Genomic DNA, 17,761 nt, shown 5'->3' with positions numbered 1-17,761 from the left:
CCATCTATCCATCCACCCCCCCCTCCATCCACCATCTCTCTATTCACACACCTATCCATCTATCCATCCACCCACCCACCCATCTACCATCCCTCTGTTCACCCATCCATCCATCTATCCCTCTATTCACCCACCCATTCATTTATCCATCCACCCACCCAACCACCATCCCTCTATTCACCCACCCATCTATCGCTCTATTCACCCACCATCTATCCATCTACCCACCCCTCCATCCACCATCCCTCTACTCACCCATCCATCCATCTATCCCTCTATTCACCCACCCATTCATTGATCTACCCACCCACCCAACCACCATCCCTCTATTCACCCACCCATCCATTTATCCCTTTATTCACCCACCCATCCATTTATCCATCCAGCTATCCACCCATACACCCTCCGTCCCTCCCTCTTTCTACCTTTCCATCCCTCTGTCTTTCTATTCCTTCCTCCTTCCCTCCAAGACCAGCCAGCCCCAAGCCAAAGTGGCAGCTGATGAGAGATGGATGAATAAGCCCAGCCAAGGATGGAAGGGTTTTCCAGCTGAGTCTAGCCCAAATTGCCAATTTGTGGAATTGTGAGCTAAATAAATAGAAATAAATGGTGGTTGTTTTAGGCTGCTAAGTTTTGGGATCTTTTGTTATGCAGCAAAAGCTCCCTGGCGTACATCCAAACCCTTAACATGGCCACAGCACTCCATGTGTCATGGCTGCTAACCCCTCTGGGGCCTCATCTTGAATCAAAGCTCCTCAGCCCCCAGATGTCCTTTCCCACGGAATTCTCTCCTGGCCCTCCAGCCGAGCATGCTGTCAGCTCAGCCTGCTCTTCATCCATGACTCATTCCTGGCTTGCACTTTTACATTTGCTGTGTCCTCCCTTGATCGTTGTCTGTGTCCCTTGCCAACCTGAGCTCTGGGGGCCATGGCTGTCTCATCCATCACCCACTGTGTCTCCAGGGTCAAACATGGGTCCAACACAGAGTAGGTGCCCCATGACAGCAAGTTACTGTTGCCAACAACTCTGGTGACAACAGAAGATCTGAGGAATGACAGAGGGGCCTGGTGCTCCATGAGGTGCCTGGATGGTCTGTGGACAGCTGTGAGTCACCAAGGGGCATCACATGATCCAACTTATACATGTAGCAAGCGATGGCCTGTGGGCTGAATCTGCCCATCACTGTTATTGTAAATAAAGTTTTATTGGCACATGGCTCTGCTCATTTACTGACACATTATCTACGGCTGCTTTCACACTTGCCAGGCAGAGCCGAGTATCTGCACAGAGACTGTATGCCCCACAAAACCTAAAATATGGACCACCTGGTACTTTACAGAAGATGCTTGCTGACCTTGGGCTCCAATGTCAGGCAGTGTAAGCCACTGCCACCTGGACAGGCCTGAAAGTGAGGCCACAAGCATCTCAGGGAGGGAGGGCTGGGGAGCCAGGGGAGGCTTCCAGGAAGAGGCAGTCACGCTGCCTGAAGGTGACAGGGTGAACTGAGGGCAGGGCTGGGAGGTGCGGTTGGACCTGGGAGGTGGGAACACAGCAGCCAATCAGGCTCAGGGGTGTTCCACATGGCCTCCACCCAAACCAGGGTGACTGTGGCCTGGTGACCAGGCCCAGCCTACATGGGGCCAAGGCTCAGTGCAGTGGGGCGCTGGCTCCTGGGCCCCCTAGTGATGAGGCAACATGTGCCTCATCACACAGCCCTGACTGTTGCTCTGAGCGATCTCCCTCAAGGAGGCAGGTGTCAGGGGCCCCTTGGAAGGGCAGGAAACTGCTTCTCGGCTCATGCCTGCATGGCCCCTGCAGGGGATCAGTCACCTGGAGAGAGAGGGGAGGACTGCAGAACTCAGAGCTCCTGCAGGGCCGAGGAGAGTGGGCTGCTCAGACTCCCTGCAGGAGAGGGTTCCGGGGAGGCTGTGAGGCTCAGCAGGACAGGGAGGGGCCTGCAGGCTGCAGAGCTGTCAGCAACCTGGGCCTCCTGTATTTGGTGGCCCCCTCTGTAAAATGGGACAGGACCGTGTGCTCTGCTGACCGCACAGCCGTGACTAGTTGCTGAGACAGTGAACAGGAACGTGCAGCCCAAACCAGGTTTTCATTGTTTCTCCCATTGTTGGCTTTCTCCCCTCCCTCATTACCCCAACATTTGCCCCACATGACGCCCTGTTTGCACTGTGCCCCCCACACCTCCTATCCCTGCCCTTCTGTGCTTGTGGCTGTGTTGTCCCTCTCCATCCTCCCGCTGGTGAGATCCCACTCTTCCTTCCAGAATGAGCTCCCCTTGTGCCTCTGGAATTGATCTTGCCTCCCTCATTAACCCTGGAGATGCAGCATGACCTGGACAGCCACAACCCTGGCCACCTCTGCTGCAGGCCGGACTCTCCTGGAAGACCCAGAATGCCCCGAGGACTGAGTCTTGTCCAGCTTTGTGTCCCAAGTACCAGGTACAGACCTGGCACACAGTTGGTAATCGGTGTCTGTTGAGGGAACCAAGTTAATGAGTCATGCCTAACAGAGTTGATATTTACCAAGAGGACTAGAACTTGGAGTCAAGGAGATACAAACAAATAACAGAAATAGCTTACATTTACCTGGGTGCTACATCCTACTTTGATAGTTTTCTCACAGTAGGTTAACCCTTACCTGCTCCCATTTTTCCTTTCTCCCTCATCCTTCTATCCATCCCCTTACCCACCCATCCATCATTTACCCATCCATCATCTGCACATCCATCATGCATCATCCACCCATCCATCCATTCATAATCCATCCACCCACCTGTCCATCATCCATCATCCACCCTTGCATCCATCATCTATCATCCATCCATCCACTCACCCATCCATCATCCATCTATCCATCCATCCATTATCTGTCCATCCACCATCCATTCATCCATCCACCCATCCATCATCCACTATCCACTGACCCATCCATCATCCATCTATCCATCCATCCATCATCTATCCATCCATCATCCAAGTATCCACTCACTCATTCATCATTGATCCATCCACCCATCCATCATCTATCCATCCATCCATCCACTCACTCATCCATCATTGATCCATTTACCCATCCATCATCCATCATCCACTCACTAATCCATCATCCATCCATCATCCACTCACTCATCCATCATTCATCCATCCATCATCCATTCATCCATCATCCATCCATCACCCACCATCCATCCATCCATCCATCCATCCATCCATCATCCCTCATCCACCATCCACTCACTCATCCATCATCCATCATCCATCCATCATCCATTCATCCATCACCCATTCATCCATTGTCCATTCATTCGTCATCCACCATCCCCCTACCCACCCATCACCCATCATCCACCATCCATCCACCCATCCATCCTCCATCCATCCATCCATCCATCCATCCATCCATCCATCCTTTAGAGACACCTCTCCTTATGTCAGGTGGATTACAACCACCCAATAAGGAAGCTGAGGATCTCTCATCCATCCATGAGATAAGGAGACTGAAGGAGGTGAGAGAGGCTTCTCCATGGAAGTCCAAGGGGAGCTGGTTGTGGAAGGAAGGTGGGGGCTCACTAGAGGGAGGAGGGAGTGACAGCATGAGCTGCAGGCACAGCAGGGCTGGGGCAGGAGGTATGAGGTGCACGGTGCAGAACAGGGCATTACTGGGGGCTAATGCGGAGGCTGTGAGGGAGGGGAGAAAACCAACAATGGGGAGAGAAACAATAAAAACCCAGTTTTGACTGCATGCTCCTGTTCACTATTTCAGTGACTGGTGTCACACTGCGTAGTCAGCGGAGCTCATGTTTCTTTACCATTTACAGAGGGGATGACTGAATTCAGTGAGGGCCAGGCAGCCTCATGACCTCCCCAGTGCTACACAGCTGACCAGGGCAGAGTGAGGGGCCGGTTGGGGTCCCTGACGCTGGGTTGGTCTGCGCTTCCGGCCTTTGTTATGGATGGGACTCAGGCAGCACCAATAATGTCCACAGTGACATCAGCTCGATGCCCGCTGGGTCTCCTGAATGTGGGATGGACGTCATAGAAACAGCAGAGCTGGCACCACCCTTGATGGCTGCTCTTTGCAACCTCAGGGTCAGGATCTGCCTTCTAACTGTGGATCAATGTGTGTCCAGACATTCGCCAGGCCTGAGGCCTTGGACTTCATGGCACTGCCCACGGCAGAGGTCCCTGCCCCAAGGCTTCTTGCCTCAGGATCCCAACAGAAAGAAAATGTGCCTTCCTGTTCATCACGACAGAGACCAGCCAGCCCACCTCTGGAAGCTTCTCCAGCCTGGCCGCGTTCTCCTTCTCCTGTCAGCATGCGGCCCTCCCTCGCAGTGGCTGGATGGAGCCTGAAGGCTGGCTCTGCCTCTGGCTAGGACACTGCAGAGATGGGCTGGGGACGGTGTCAGCACCAGTGCACAGGCTTGCCAATGCGAACCCAAACGCCAGGTACACATGGCACCTTGGCGAGGGGCCGGAATCCTGCCTGCGGAGCCTCATTTCATCCATGCCCCATCTATGTGCACTGGCTGTGGCGGTGGCTCCGTGGGGATGTGGCTGCATCTCACCTCAGTCCCTGCTCCCCGAGGAAACAGAATTGGGTTTTCTGACAGGGTAGCAGGCAGCCTTGCTGTGGACACTTTCTTCATTTCTCACCCAAGTTTCTCTTGTTCTTTACAAATCCTATTCCCTTCCCCCTCCCAGGACAGATTTGGAAATTGAAGCTGCAGGAGGCTCTCAGCAGCCTCTTTCCCGGGCGTGATGTCCCCCTCAGGCGGTGCCCCACTGCCTGCCTGCACCAGCTCCCCTTGGCCACCCATCCTGCAGTGTGGGGCCCCCAGGCCGCTCTCAGCTACGTGTTTATTTGGCTGTGGCCGCCTCCTCCTGCAGCACGGCACCGCCGGAAGGACCAGACTGGAAAACAGGAGACTGACACAGGCCGGCGGCAAAGGGAGGGATCCAAGCAGAGAAGAATGTCAGCCTGCGGAGAAACCGCTGTCACAGACCTGCAGCATGACATCATTCTCCAAGTCTCCATTTCTTCAGTCATCGAATCAGAGCCGGTTCATGGAAGCCACCCCTGGCTGCGGTGCTTTCAATGTATAGGAAAGAAATGTATTCTTTTCTATATACTGAAAGTAAATAAAGCATTATAGAAACCCAGAGACACGTACAGTGTATTGTGTGTGCACGTGTGTGCACGTTTGTGCACGTGTGTGCATGCCTGTGTGTGTATAGACACACATGTGTGCACCTCTGCAGGCATGTAAACCCACATGTGCATGGATGTGCATGCGTTGTGTGTTGTCTGTGTGTGTGCAGCTGACTGCCACTAGAGGGCAGCTGGGTCTCGATTTTGAGAGGCAGGGCAGGGGTGTCTCCTGGCTGGGTGGGGGCAGGAAGCTAGACCCCCAAGAAGGAAGAAGTCTCCAAGGAGACCCCCGGGAGCAGCCAGTGACCTTCCTGTTGGCAGGGCTTCTGAAGTCCAGGCAGGGTTGGCCTGGCACCCTGGGAGCACTGGGGAGGTGGGGTCAGGCTCCTGACCTCATCACTGTCCCCAACTCCCCCTTTTCCAGGATGGTATCTGGGACGAGAGGGTGGGTGAGCAGGACCCAGGCATGTGCTCGTGAGGCAGCCACGGGAGCTCCCGCAGACGGGTCGCTTGCAGACGTGGCTGGTCTGTACGTAGCTGGCCAGGGCTGGCTTGGCTGGAGGTTTCCATGTATTTATCTAAAAGGCTTACATGGGGCTGCACCCTTTGCCCTCAAGTGCATTTCATTCCTATGAGGCAGGCGAGGGGAGCCCCACGTTCGCCTGTTCTCAGAGGAGTCTGGCACCTCCTCCTGGTGCCTCAACAGACCTTGCGGTGTGCGTGGGCCGTGTGCAGCCTTCCAAGGGCCTGTGTGGCACAGGGGCACGGCGTCCTCCCACTTTGCAGAAGATGAAGGCCCAGGACTTCCCCGAGGTCAGGGGCTGGTGAATGCTCTGGAGGCCGGCAAGTGTCTCCCAGCCTTCATGGGACAAACAGATGACCCAGGACTCAGCTCTGGACCAGCGTCCCAGAGTCCCCTCTCCATGGCTGACATATGCAGCCTCCACTTCCCATGTCAATCCTCGATGGAGGTGTCTGGGCAGGCAGTGGGAGTCCTGCACAGCCAGGTGTGCCCTGCTGGACGCCTGCTCGTGTCCTGGGCTGGGGCCCCTACCCTTCCTGCTTCTGCCGGATGCAGGGAACATGGCAGAGGTCTCTGGAGCCAGCCATGCCGTCAGCAGTGGAGCTGCAGTGAATTCATTAAAAAGTGATTTGGCCATTTTCAAGTTCAAGAGGAGGGAAGAAAACCACAGTGGGCCATCCCTGGGGTTTTTGCTCACCTCCCCATAGCTCAGCATGTAAATTTTGCAGAACAGCCATCAATAATGCAGGCGGCCAGCCTGCCCTAGAAAGGCATCAAAGCTTCCTGAGTTGAGTGTGCCCTGCCCATACCCAGCATCGGCTGGCCGGCCGCACAGCCAATGATGCACCCTGGCAGGAGCCATGCCTGGAGCTCAGATCCTGAAGTTCTCCTGGGTGCTGCCCCCACCCCAGCCACCATCTAGGGGTGGTCTCATCTGCCAGGCTGCAAGCACGCCTCCCCCACCTGCTCCAGGCTCCTGCACCTAGAGGTGGTCCGAATGGGGATATAAAAGGAGTCCCAAGGCCCTGCAGCCCAGGCTTGCAGACGCCCTGCATCCCTTCCTTCTGGGTGAGCCGGAGCCAGTGCCAGCGTGACGGTGGCTGCTGCTCTGGGAGCTTCTCCAGCTCCTCTCAGGTCAGCGCTGCTCCCACCGCTTCCTCCTGGACCACACACTCCCCAAGGGTCTTCCCAGCTGTCACTGCTGGAACCTCCATCCCCTTGGAAGCTGACAGATGGAGCAGACAGAGGGCCGGGCCCTGCTCCGCGTCTCATCCTCAGGCTGCACAGCACCTGGGGTCTGTCCGGAGCCTGAGAATGTGACTCCGGCACGAAGATTAGATGCTATGGGAGGAGGGAGTGCAGGCACCGTGGAAAACAGGCTGGCAGGTCCTCACAAGTCAAGAGTCAATACAGGGCCTGGCAGCTTCACTCCTGGGTATGTATCCAAAAGAGCTCAAACCAGGGGTTCTGACAAACACTTGCACGCCCTCGTTCAAAGCAGCACCATTCACAGCAGCCAAAATGGCCAAACAGACAAGTGTCCACTGAGCGATGAACGGACAAAGAGAACGTGGTTGCCCCATGCAGCGGAATATTATTCAGCCATAAACAGGCATGAAACACAGACACGAGCTACCACGGTGACGCTTGGTGAGAGACGCCAGACACGAAACGCCATGCGTGGAACGAGCCCACTTACAGGAAACGTCCAGAATAGGCAAATCCATAGAAGCATAGAAGCGGAGAGAAGATTCGGGGCTGCTGGGGCTCACTACCCCCTGGCTCTGCGGCCTGTGCCTCCTCCAGGACGAGGGGCTGAAACCCGGGGACCCGGCCCCTTAGCTGCCCAGGCTGCTGCGTTGAAGGAAGCGTGTCTTGCCCAACCTTCCGCTCAGCTGCCCTTTGCACACCCAGGACAGCGACATGCAGCTGCCTCAGCTCTTGTGGGTTTTAGGATCCCTTGGGGCCTCCGGTGTCCCCAGCCCTGGCTGTACTCACTGGTGGCCCAGAGCCTCTGCGCTGTGCCCCCAAGCCCAACTCCAGCGGACCCTCGCCTCTCACTCTATAGCCAGGTTTGCTTTCTGCTGTGCAGAGCTGGATCAAACCCAGAGAAAACGCCGACCTTTCCCAGTTCCAGGCAGCGAGTCCTCCCTTGGCCTGGTGCTGGGGGCAGGGAGGCCACAAAGAAGATCTCTGCTTCGTAAATCCACAAAACCCACCGCATGGGGGTGGACGGGGTGGGGGATGCTGGGACCCTCTTGCTTCCCCCATCTCTCTCTCTCTCTCCGTCTCTTTTTCTCTGTCTCTCACATTCTCTGCTGGGCACAGAGGGAAGAGGAGCTGCCAGGAATGACTGCTGGTGATTCCAAGCATCTAGATGTCTGGGAAGAACAAGATGGTGGCAGGCAGGGGAGGTCCCGTCAGCCCAGCAGGCACTGGGGGCTCCTCCCTGGGGCTCTTCTGACCCCCGACCCCTGGGTCTCAGAGGAGAACACCTCCCTCTCCAGGGGCCAGGCAGTCACACCCGACTGTGGAGGGCCACGTGTGTAGAGGGCCACGTGCCTGAGCTCTCCAGGGGCCCGGGGTTTCTGAGCCACGGATTTCAGTGGCTCTCGGAGTCCTTGCCCTCCTGTGGCTGATGCTCTGGGGAAGCTTTTCCCAAACTGGGCACTGTCAGCCCTGGAGCTGGGTCGTTCTCTGCGGTGGGGCATCCTGGGCACTGAGGGGGGCTGAGCATTTCTGGCTTCCACCCATGCAATGCCAGCGGTGCCCCCACCCAGCGGTGACAACCACAGATGCCATCACTTGCCCAGTGTCCCAAGAGGGACGTTGCCCTAGGTTGGAAACACGGCTCTAGGGGAGGAGACCGACGGCAAATAGCAAAGAGTATCCCATCAGCTGGGGACAGAGGCTGTGTAGAAAACACAGCAGGAGAGAGGGACAGGGTGCTCAGTGCGCTAGATTAAACCGGGCGGTGGGCAGGGCTGTCTGCCAAGCAGACATGTGGCTATCGAGCCGTGGGGTGCTTGGGAGGAATGTGCAGGCAGGGGGAACAGCCAGTGAGAAGGCCGGTGGGCTCGGGGTGCCGGAGGAATGGGGCTGGGTTTGGTTCTGACTCTGGGTGAGACAGGAAACCATGGTGGGGTTTGAGAAGACAAGAGTTCACATTGGTGTCTGAACAGGATTGCCAGGCTCCTGGGCGTGGACAGAGCAGGGGATGTGCAGAGGCTGGAGACAGCGGAGCGGGTGCCCTGTGGTCTGAGTGGCTTCCGCCAGGTGTGGGGGAGACAGCGGACACAAAAGAGAAGGAAAGGCACGTGCAGGCTGGCCGGGAGACTTCTCGGACATGCAGGAATAGGCGGGGGGCTGGGGGGGCCACACCACCTGGGGTGCTGGGAGACACTTGGGAATACGCTGCCCTTCTGCAGACACGCTCCCGCTCCCATTCTCCTGAGATGCACGGGCCTTTTTGTCTCTCATTTTCTCACTTATGATAGACCTAGAGAAGTATTTCTCTAAGGCAGGGAAAACAGCCTCACACAGTGACTCAGGGAGTACCCTGGGCCTGGCGTTGGAGCCCCGGGAGGGAGGGGCTGCACCCTCCGGGCCACGGGCTTCAGAGCCCTGGGTGGTCACTCCCTTAGCCCAGGCCTCCTGGAGCCTTGCAGGGAAGCAGGCCCTGTGACCAGCAGATCTGAATCTTAAGGGAATGCAGAAGTCGGGCTTTTTTTTTTTTTTTTTTTTTTGAGACGGAGTCTCGCTCTGTTGCCCAGGCTGGAGTGCAGTGGCACAATCTCGGCTCACTGCAAGCTCCGCCTCCCGGGTTCACGCCATTCTCCTGCCTCAGCCTCCCGAGTAGCTGGGACTACAGGCGCCCACAACCGCGCCCGGCTAATTTTTTGTATTTTTAGTAGAGACGGGGTTTCACCGTGGTCTCGATCTCCTGACCTTGTGATCCGCCCGCCTCGGCCTCCCAAAGTGCTGGGATTACAGGCGTGAGCCACCGCGCCCGGCCTAGAAGTCGGGCTTTGAATAGAAATCTCCTGCTTCAACACCGGCCGAGTTAAAACAAGATTAATACGAACTGCACCTCTGTGGTGGGACCTGTCTCTGGGTTTGAGACCCTGGATCTGACCCACAAAGGCGCCGTGCCGCCGAGGGAGGGTGCAGATGAAATCCCTGCTCCTTCCTCCCAACCTGGCTTTCACGTCACGGTGCCGTCCTGGTGTGTGGTACCGCCCATGTGCAAATGGCCAACCACGCTGTGTGCCCATAAAGCCTCATCACAAAGCCAGACACAGGCTTCTCGGCAAAAGGGACTGAGTCTGGCTGCTTCCCGTCAGGGTCTTGTCAAATGAGGTGACTTAAAAACAGCAGTCCAGAAGGCCAGAGGTTCGAGGTGGAGGCGTGGGCAGAGCCCGGCTCCATCCAGGGGCTTGAGGGAGGACCCACCCTGCCTATTCCACCTCCTGGAGGCTCCAGGGACCCTTGGCCTGTGGCCTTATCGTCTGGTCTCTGCCTCAGTCTGCATGGCGCCTTCTCCCCTGTGTCTCCCTCTGTCTCTATAAGGATTTAGGGTCCACCCCAATGCAGACGATTTTATCTCCAGATCTTTACATCTGCAAAGGCCCCTTTTCCAGACAAGGTCACATTGGCAGGGGTCAGGGCGTGGACATAGCTTTTCTGGGGACCACGATTAAACCCAGTCCAGATGCTGATTGGGCCAGGTCTGTGGCTGGGCCAGTGGCCCCCAGGTGACCTGGACTTTCAGCTGTGACGGGTTCTCACTCCTCCCCACCTGCAGCCCCCCACGTGCTGCCCCCTCCTCTTCCTACCCTCTGCCTGGCGCTGGCCCTTCTCAGATGGAGACGTTGGCCACTGCTCCAGCTACAACCCCAGTCGCCTGGGCCCAGTTCCAAAGGCAGATGAACAGTGGTCAACTAATTGACCACTGGAGGCTTTGAGGCGGGAGCCTTGGCCGCTGCTGCCACATGGAGCCATAATTCTGGCCACGGTTCATGCTGCGGCCGGCTCACAGGAGTGGCTCGCTGGGGAGCTGCACCATGAAATGGCTGATTTCTTCCGCAGTCACCGCTTCCCTCTCCTGCAGCCCTGCCCCGGACCCACACCTTGGCACTTTGGTTACGAAATGCCACCGATGGAACGGAGCCTCCTCTCAGACTCCACGGCCATCTCCTCCCCTCCCCTCGCAGCGCAGGTTCCTGGGGCATGGAGACCACCCCATGTGCATGTGGCCCCGCGGTGGGAGATCCACTCAGGGGCTGCAGGCTCATCTTCCAGTGCCGTCCATGGACGGAGGAGCTGTCCTGACCCTGCCCTGCTGTGACCCTGCTCAGCGTGGCTGACATTCATGCCCTGTGGCCACAGGGCCCCGACACGCTGGTTGGTGTAAGGGGCACTCAGCTTCCTCACCAGGGAGGGACCTCTTGTCAGGAAGTGGTTGGGGGTCACCTGGGCCGTCCTATGGCTTAGCCCCCTCCTCTGCCATCCAGGGTCCCCCATGGAACCAGGTCACCATTAGCACTGCTATTCCTGCTCTCCTGGGGCCTGGGGGGCCCTCGCTCTGTAACTCACTGGCACCTCTTCTCACCTTGCTGGATGGCCACACCTGCCAGCTCTGGCCTTCAGAAACCCTTGGACAGAGCGGTGGGTACCAGCTCACGTGTGGCCCAACTTCAGAGCACGCACTGCCCAGCGTGCCTGGGAACCTCATCCTGTGTGGGGACCGGACCCAAACCCTGCCCCTCTCTCTGCATCCATCCCTCACCCTCAAGGCCAGGGGTGGCGGCCTCTGCGTCCTGGGGGTGACCTGCTGGCCTGGGGTCCTCTTGGGGCTGCTCAGTGCCCCACACTTGGGGGACACCATGTGACTCGGGAGCCGAGGCCTCTGTTTTGGAGGGAGGTCGAAGCCCCAAGATGACGGCGCCTTGGCTGGGTCCACCTTCTCACCGCTGTCCTTCCCTCTCTTCTCTTCTTTTGGGAGGGGGCGGAGGGGAGATCAGGAAGACTTCAGGGGCACAAATCCGGCCTGAGGTGGGTCAGCAGCAGATGTGTCTCAATTGCTAATATTTTTCTCTGAGACGACATAGCCATATTCGATGCCTTCAAAACAGGGTTCCATGACAGCGATTCAAAACCCCAGCCAGTGGGAGGCGCTGACCCCACCTCCCCCAGGCTACTGCCCTCCCCAGGCAGACGCCTCTAGGTGGGGCTTACGAGAGGCTGGCTGCCTGGGAGAAACGCCTTTAAGAAAGCCACGCCGCTCTCAAAGGGAAAGGGGACATTCTGGTCACTGATGAACACTTCCTACAGGAATCTGAATCATGTGAATACATTGACTAAGGTCGATGGTGGTGAGAACGATATCCCGAGTGGTAGAACAAAACCATGCTCTCACTCTCCATCCATCGATGACAGTGCTGGGCGGGCAGAGGGTCTCGAAGACATTCGGGGAGGTGTGGGTTTTGCTTTCCCCAGAATCATTTCAGACCAGGAGATCACTAATTTGGCCCACCTTATTTGGGAAGAAATTTCAAGCTGATGAAGGTGACCAGGTGATAGTCCTCTTGTGATAGGACCGGGAGGCCGGATCCAGTTTCTATTTACAAAATCAACGTCCTCGGGAGCAGCCTGGAAGGGACGCTGAGAACAATGCTGGCAGGGTGCTAGTTTCACTGCACAGCAAGCGGAACGACGCCTGCGTCTGCAGAGCCCACTCTCACCTTCAGAACGGGGCTCGGGCGGCAGGTTCACCTCCTCATTAGGCCATCAATATTCTAATTAGGAAACAACACCAGATGAATAGGATTAGCAAGTGGGGCATCTTCGGCTGGTACACGAGAGACACTTGAACCGCTCAGGTCTTATCGAAGCCTCTCCTGACATCTTAATCATGTAGAAGCACTCAATTTACATAGCTCTGCCTAATTAGACACGGCGGCAATGATGTTTGTGGATTTTCTTCTTCCTGAAGATGACTCACTCTGTCAGATGGAGGCTGGTGCTGAGAAGCACCTCTGGTGATTCCGCTGAAGACTTTGCTTGTTGCACAAGGGCAGGGGAGATGAAGCTTTTTACAGGGGGAGGAAGAGAAAAAGGAACTACTGATGTATCCTTTTCAAAGTGGCTGAGCAGCTGTCCGGCTGAGGCAAGGCAAGCTGGGCTAGTGGAGAAATGGTCCCGATGTGTGCTCTTCTCTGATAGGCCAAGCCAGACAGAAATCAGCTTCTCGGGCTCAGCAGGCCTGGGCCCAGGAGGGCAGTGGCTCTGCCAGGCGAAGGCCGGGCCCCGGGGGGCTGAATTGGTGCTTGCTTGGCGTCTACGCTGCTGTGAGTGGCTGCCTGCATGGGTTTACTAATGCCTGGCAACAGTGGTCCTGGAGCCATTGTCTTAAAACTTGTTGTTGCTTTATTGTTTGCTGTTGAAAATCCGAGACCATGCTTCCTCTGCTGCAAAAGCAGTTAACCATAAACCATTATTCAGATTTCCCCAGGAGGTGGGCGAACGACGAGCAGGGCAGCTCTGAACACAAAGCACAGATCTGCGTGGAAAGCAGAGCCCTGGAACGGGGTGCTCCGGCCTCAGCACACCCCGCCGAGTCTTTGGCAGCTTCCAGGACTTCTATCCTGAGGCAAAGGCGAAAAAGTGGGAGAGGCTGTGTGCAAGGCGGGAGACAGGACCTGGAATGGCTGAGTGGGCAGATGGGGGTGGCCAGTGCCAGGGCCCTGCATCTCCTCTGGCCAAGTGGTCACAAATTCAGAGGTCACCCACGACCCCGAGACCATGCCATAAACTGCTGCAGAGACTGGCCCAAGGGGATGACCTCTCCATGTCTGGGAAGGGGAGCCTGCCTCAATGTCCCCGCTGGGAGGGGCTGCTGAAGACTTGGGGCCGGGCGGCGGCCTGGGGACACGGCTGCCGTGTACGCTGGAGGCAGCTTCTCTAACAGAAGCCCTCGAGCTGGTGCCCTTAGAAGGGGAAAGAGACACGTTTGCACAAGGAAAATAACGTGGAAATGACATGAACACCTTTGGTTCTGCTCACCAGGAGCCCTGAGGGCACCCAACACTGTCTCTGTACCCAAATGCAGCCAGCTGCAGGCCACGCCTGGGTCTGTCTCAGATTCAAGATGCACAGCCGCCTTCCAGCCAGGGGCTGCATCGAACCTGGGGAAGGAGCAGCTCAGGGACCTGGATGTTTCTAGGCTTGGGCTCAGTTTGAAAGGGGCAGGGCGAACAGAAGGTGGGAGGGGTCCTGCTGCCGGACACATGCTGCCCATGAAGGTCTTGTTTTGATCGTGGCTGGGAATGAGGACGTCACGGCCACGATGGGGCCTTAGCCTTGCCCCAGCTGCCCCAGGCCTGCGGCTCAGCTCCCGGCTGCTCACGCAGGCCAGGGCCTGTTGTCCTCTCTGGAGTGACCACGCCCATCTGTGTCCACGCAGGCCTCCCTCTGGGGCCCCCGTGCCTGGCTGGCTCCTGGTGATGACCCTATCATGGTCTGCTTGGGGCCAGGCCTCTTTTGGGTTACACCCCATCCCCTGCCTGGGGGTCCGAGGAAGGCCAGGGGTCCTCCCAGCCAAAGACGTGTTGTCAAACAGCGCACCCCAGGGATGTTCCAGGGGACGTGGCCCCAAAGTCCAGCCCTGCAACCGTCCCCTGAGCCCCTGGACCACGGCTCTGCTGTCCCCCTGCGATGCCCATCCACATGGGGGTCCCAGGCTTTACTGCATCAACCAGCTTGTTTCACACGCACGAGACTGAAACAGGAGACAGAAATGGCTCTTCCCGGAATCGAATGTTAGCGGCTGAAGGATCATCAGGGAAAATAACCACACCACCCACGTTCCTGACAAACCCTGGAGGAGGAAGACACGGGACCGCCCTCTCCAGCACACCACGCCCGAGATGCACGAGACGGGGCCTCCCGTTGGATAGAAGCTAGACATCCCCAGGCACACACAGCGGAGAACGCCAGCACCCGCAACACCAGCGTCTCCTCATGTCCCTCAATCTTCATAAATCTCCGTCTGTCAACCACACCTCTAATGGCTTTTAAATGAGCATTTTATTTGCAACATTTTGCAGGTCACGCTGAAGCTGCCGACGGGGGTGGCCGGGGGCGGGTGTCTGCTGTGGGCCTTGGGGAGCAGGCTGGCTCCGCCTCGCCTCGGTGTCCGGCCTGGGCAGGGCGTCCAGCTGCCGGGTCGGCCTCACTGGGGCCTGGTCAGTGGGTGGGGAGGTCTCTGGGTGGCTGGGGCTGCTGGCCCTCCTTTGGCTGAGCTGCTATGATCTGTAGGGGTAGGGGGAGCTAAGCCCAGGAGGCTGGGCACCATCCCTATCATGGGCCTTGACATGCCCACAGGAATGCCTGGCCCAGCGAGGCCAAGGGGTGTCCCTCCCGTGGGACAGCTGGGGAACCCCAGGGTGTCGTGGGCTCCATGGCACTCTCGATCCCTCCCAGGGTCAGAGCTGTACCCACACTGACTGCCGGGGCCTTGCAAGATTTTCAGCTATGAAGAGGGGTCCATGGATGTTGCCTATATGTATTTTCAGCCTGGAAAATACTAGATATTCTTTCCTACAATATAAACTACAAAGTCCCCCAGCCCTCTCAGCCCTCTACCCTGCAGTGAGAAAGCTTTAGCTGTTTGTCTTTAGTCCCTTTATCTATAGACATCTGTGCTGAAGGAGACCAGATGGTCCCAAAGCCACCGGGAGCCCCTCGACCCCGTCGGAAACCAGAGGGAGTACGGACCGGCACGGAATCAGTGCAGGCCAGAGCAGGCAGCCTATGGTCCCCTTTAGGTCCCCAGCTTATCATTATAGTAAGAAAACCCCTGCCCTAAGGGAAGACTGCTGCCACGCTGTACACTAGATGTGTGAAGAGGTGTGTTTATGGACAGCGTCTGCGCGTCTGGAACCCTCCGCACCCCTGCATGCCTCCCCTGCAGGCACCCAACCCTGTGAACACCTCCCCCTTCCCGGTTCTCCGGTTGCTCAATAGAACCAGCTGCCTCTCCAATTGGCCGTTGCTCCTTCGCGGCCAATACAGAGTAGGGAGAGAACAGTTTCCTGGGGCCAGCATGCAGCCAGCCATGCTCCTGCACGGGGACCGGAGGGCGAGGCCCCATCAGATCTCCCTGAGCGTCGCCACTGCCCTTTCTGCCCCATGCTTTCCCCGTCACAGACCAGCAGCTGCCGGCTCGCAGATGGGGCAGCCTGTGGGCTCTAGGTAACCCCTGCCCCTGCCCCTGCAAGGGGCCATCCCAGAGGTGCTGGCGCCCACGGGCCTGACCCTTGCTCGGCTGTCCTGTCCTCTCCTTGGACACAGCCGGCAGCCGTGCCATCCCATCTGTACCTCTGGAGCATCACGTGTACAGGAGTGTGTGGGCAGAGGCTTGCACGCACCTGCTCCAGTCAGACCACCTGCTCTGCCAAAAGCTGTGCAAACACGCTGGAGAGGCGCCTGCCTGTGGAAACCAGCCGCGCACAGGTGTGTGTGTGGGAGGGGCAGACGGGGGGTGCCCTCTCTCCCCAGGGCAGGCGGGGACCCCAGGCTACAGAGGAGATAGGGGACGGTATCTGGTTCTTCCACATCTATGTGGGCCTCACTAACAGCACTCCTGACTCCGTCATGGGCCCACGGATCATCTCCCTAGCTGAGTGACAGGACCAGGGCCAGGCGCAGCTCCTCTCCAGAGCCTTGTCTGAGCGCAGCGGGCGCTCGTTCCTGGCCACTGGAGGGCGGCAGGGCCTCAGCAGATCCTGCAGTCCTGGGGTGAAGGTGCTGGGACTGACCGCAGCTCACTTGGAGCCCCGGGCATTCTGGCCAACATCACTCGAAGAACATTTATGTAAATCCTGCATCAGAAGTCCCCGCCTGTGCCATCCGTGCCAGCCCTCACGCTGCCTGCCACGCGACTCCATCTCGATCCCTGGAGTCCGAGGCCATCATCACCCTCCCGTCTCTCAGACGAAAGGCACCACGGCTGAGGCTGACAATGTCCCCTGCTGCGCAGGTCTGAGTCCCGAGCCCCTGCCCACCCCGGGGCCGCCTCGCCTCCCCCGCAAGCCACACGCTGCCGAGAGTTACCTCCTGAGTGGCCTCTCTGCCCCCGTGTGCTATCCTGAGCACCACCCCTTACGATTTAGGAATTTCCAGGAAAACCCCTTTGTGCTCTTCCCAGGGACGGGGACGGGTGGCATTTTCCAGGCTGCAGCTTGGCTTTGGTTGATCTGAAAGGCGGGGATGAAGACGGCACCGCAGGTGAGCCCTGGCTTTTGGAGCTGAGGCAGAAACTGGAGGCCCACAGCCCCAAACCAGGAAGAAGAACCTGCCACTTCCTTGCCAGCCCCAGCCCTAAAAGCGACACCAGCAAGCCCCGGTGACCGGCTGGCAGCCCCAGCTTGCAGTGGGTCCCCGCGCACCCAGAGCTCGAGGGCCGTGACGCACTCAGAAGCCGCTGACTCGGAGCGGGAGAGTCGAGGCCAGCAAGACCGAGGAGCTGCCAGAAAGTGGCACTATGGCCTCTGGAAACGGGCCTCCCATGGGCAGGACCTGCTGGCTCTGAGCCCAGCAAGATGGTTCTACTGGCTCCTGGGAGCCAAACGCCTTAGTGGGTAAATTACGTCTGGAATGACGCTGACTCTGTGGGCACAGTGCAAACAGGAGACCAGACAGCGAGACCTGGAGATGGGGAAGGCCGGCGATGCCCTGTCTTGGGCACCTGGGAACTCAAGGGGCTGCTGGGGGGGCGCTTTCAGCCCCAGGAGCTGGTGGTGAATCTTCCAGGGGCACAGGCCCAGCGCTGGAGATGCACCTGCACTTGGCAGGCTTCAGAGCAGAAGCAGGCCCCGACCTCACCCACCGCCCAGGGCGTCCCTCTGGGGTCTGTCTCTGAGTGAGGCGTGCACTGGAGATGAAGAGCGGGAGGGAGGCCTCTGTCACAAAAGCCTCGTGGGACCACAGGACAGTGCAGGAGGTGGGGGTGCATGGAACCCGGCACCAGCCAGCAGCCCATATATTTGGCTGTGATGGTTTCCGGCTGTG

At 58.0% G+C, this 17,761-nt stretch overlaps 1 protein-coding gene across 2 annotated transcripts in view; it reads right to left on the bottom strand.

Moving 5' to 3' along the window:
• The window catches only part of CDH4 (cadherin 4), a 687,747-nt gene that overhangs the window by 46,083 nt on the left and 623,903 nt on the right, over nucleotides 1-17,761 (bottom strand). The window lies entirely within an intron of this gene.

The sequence above is a fragment of the Macaca fascicularis genome, chromosome 10 (genome assembly GCF_037993035.2).
Source record: "Macaca fascicularis isolate 582-1 chromosome 10, T2T-MFA8v1.1".
NCBI classification, from domain to species: domain Eukaryota; kingdom Metazoa; phylum Chordata; class Mammalia; order Primates; family Cercopithecidae; genus Macaca; species Macaca fascicularis.
The sequence above is the reverse complement of the archived record's forward strand: the minus strand, read 5'-3'. Positions and strand labels throughout refer to the sequence as shown.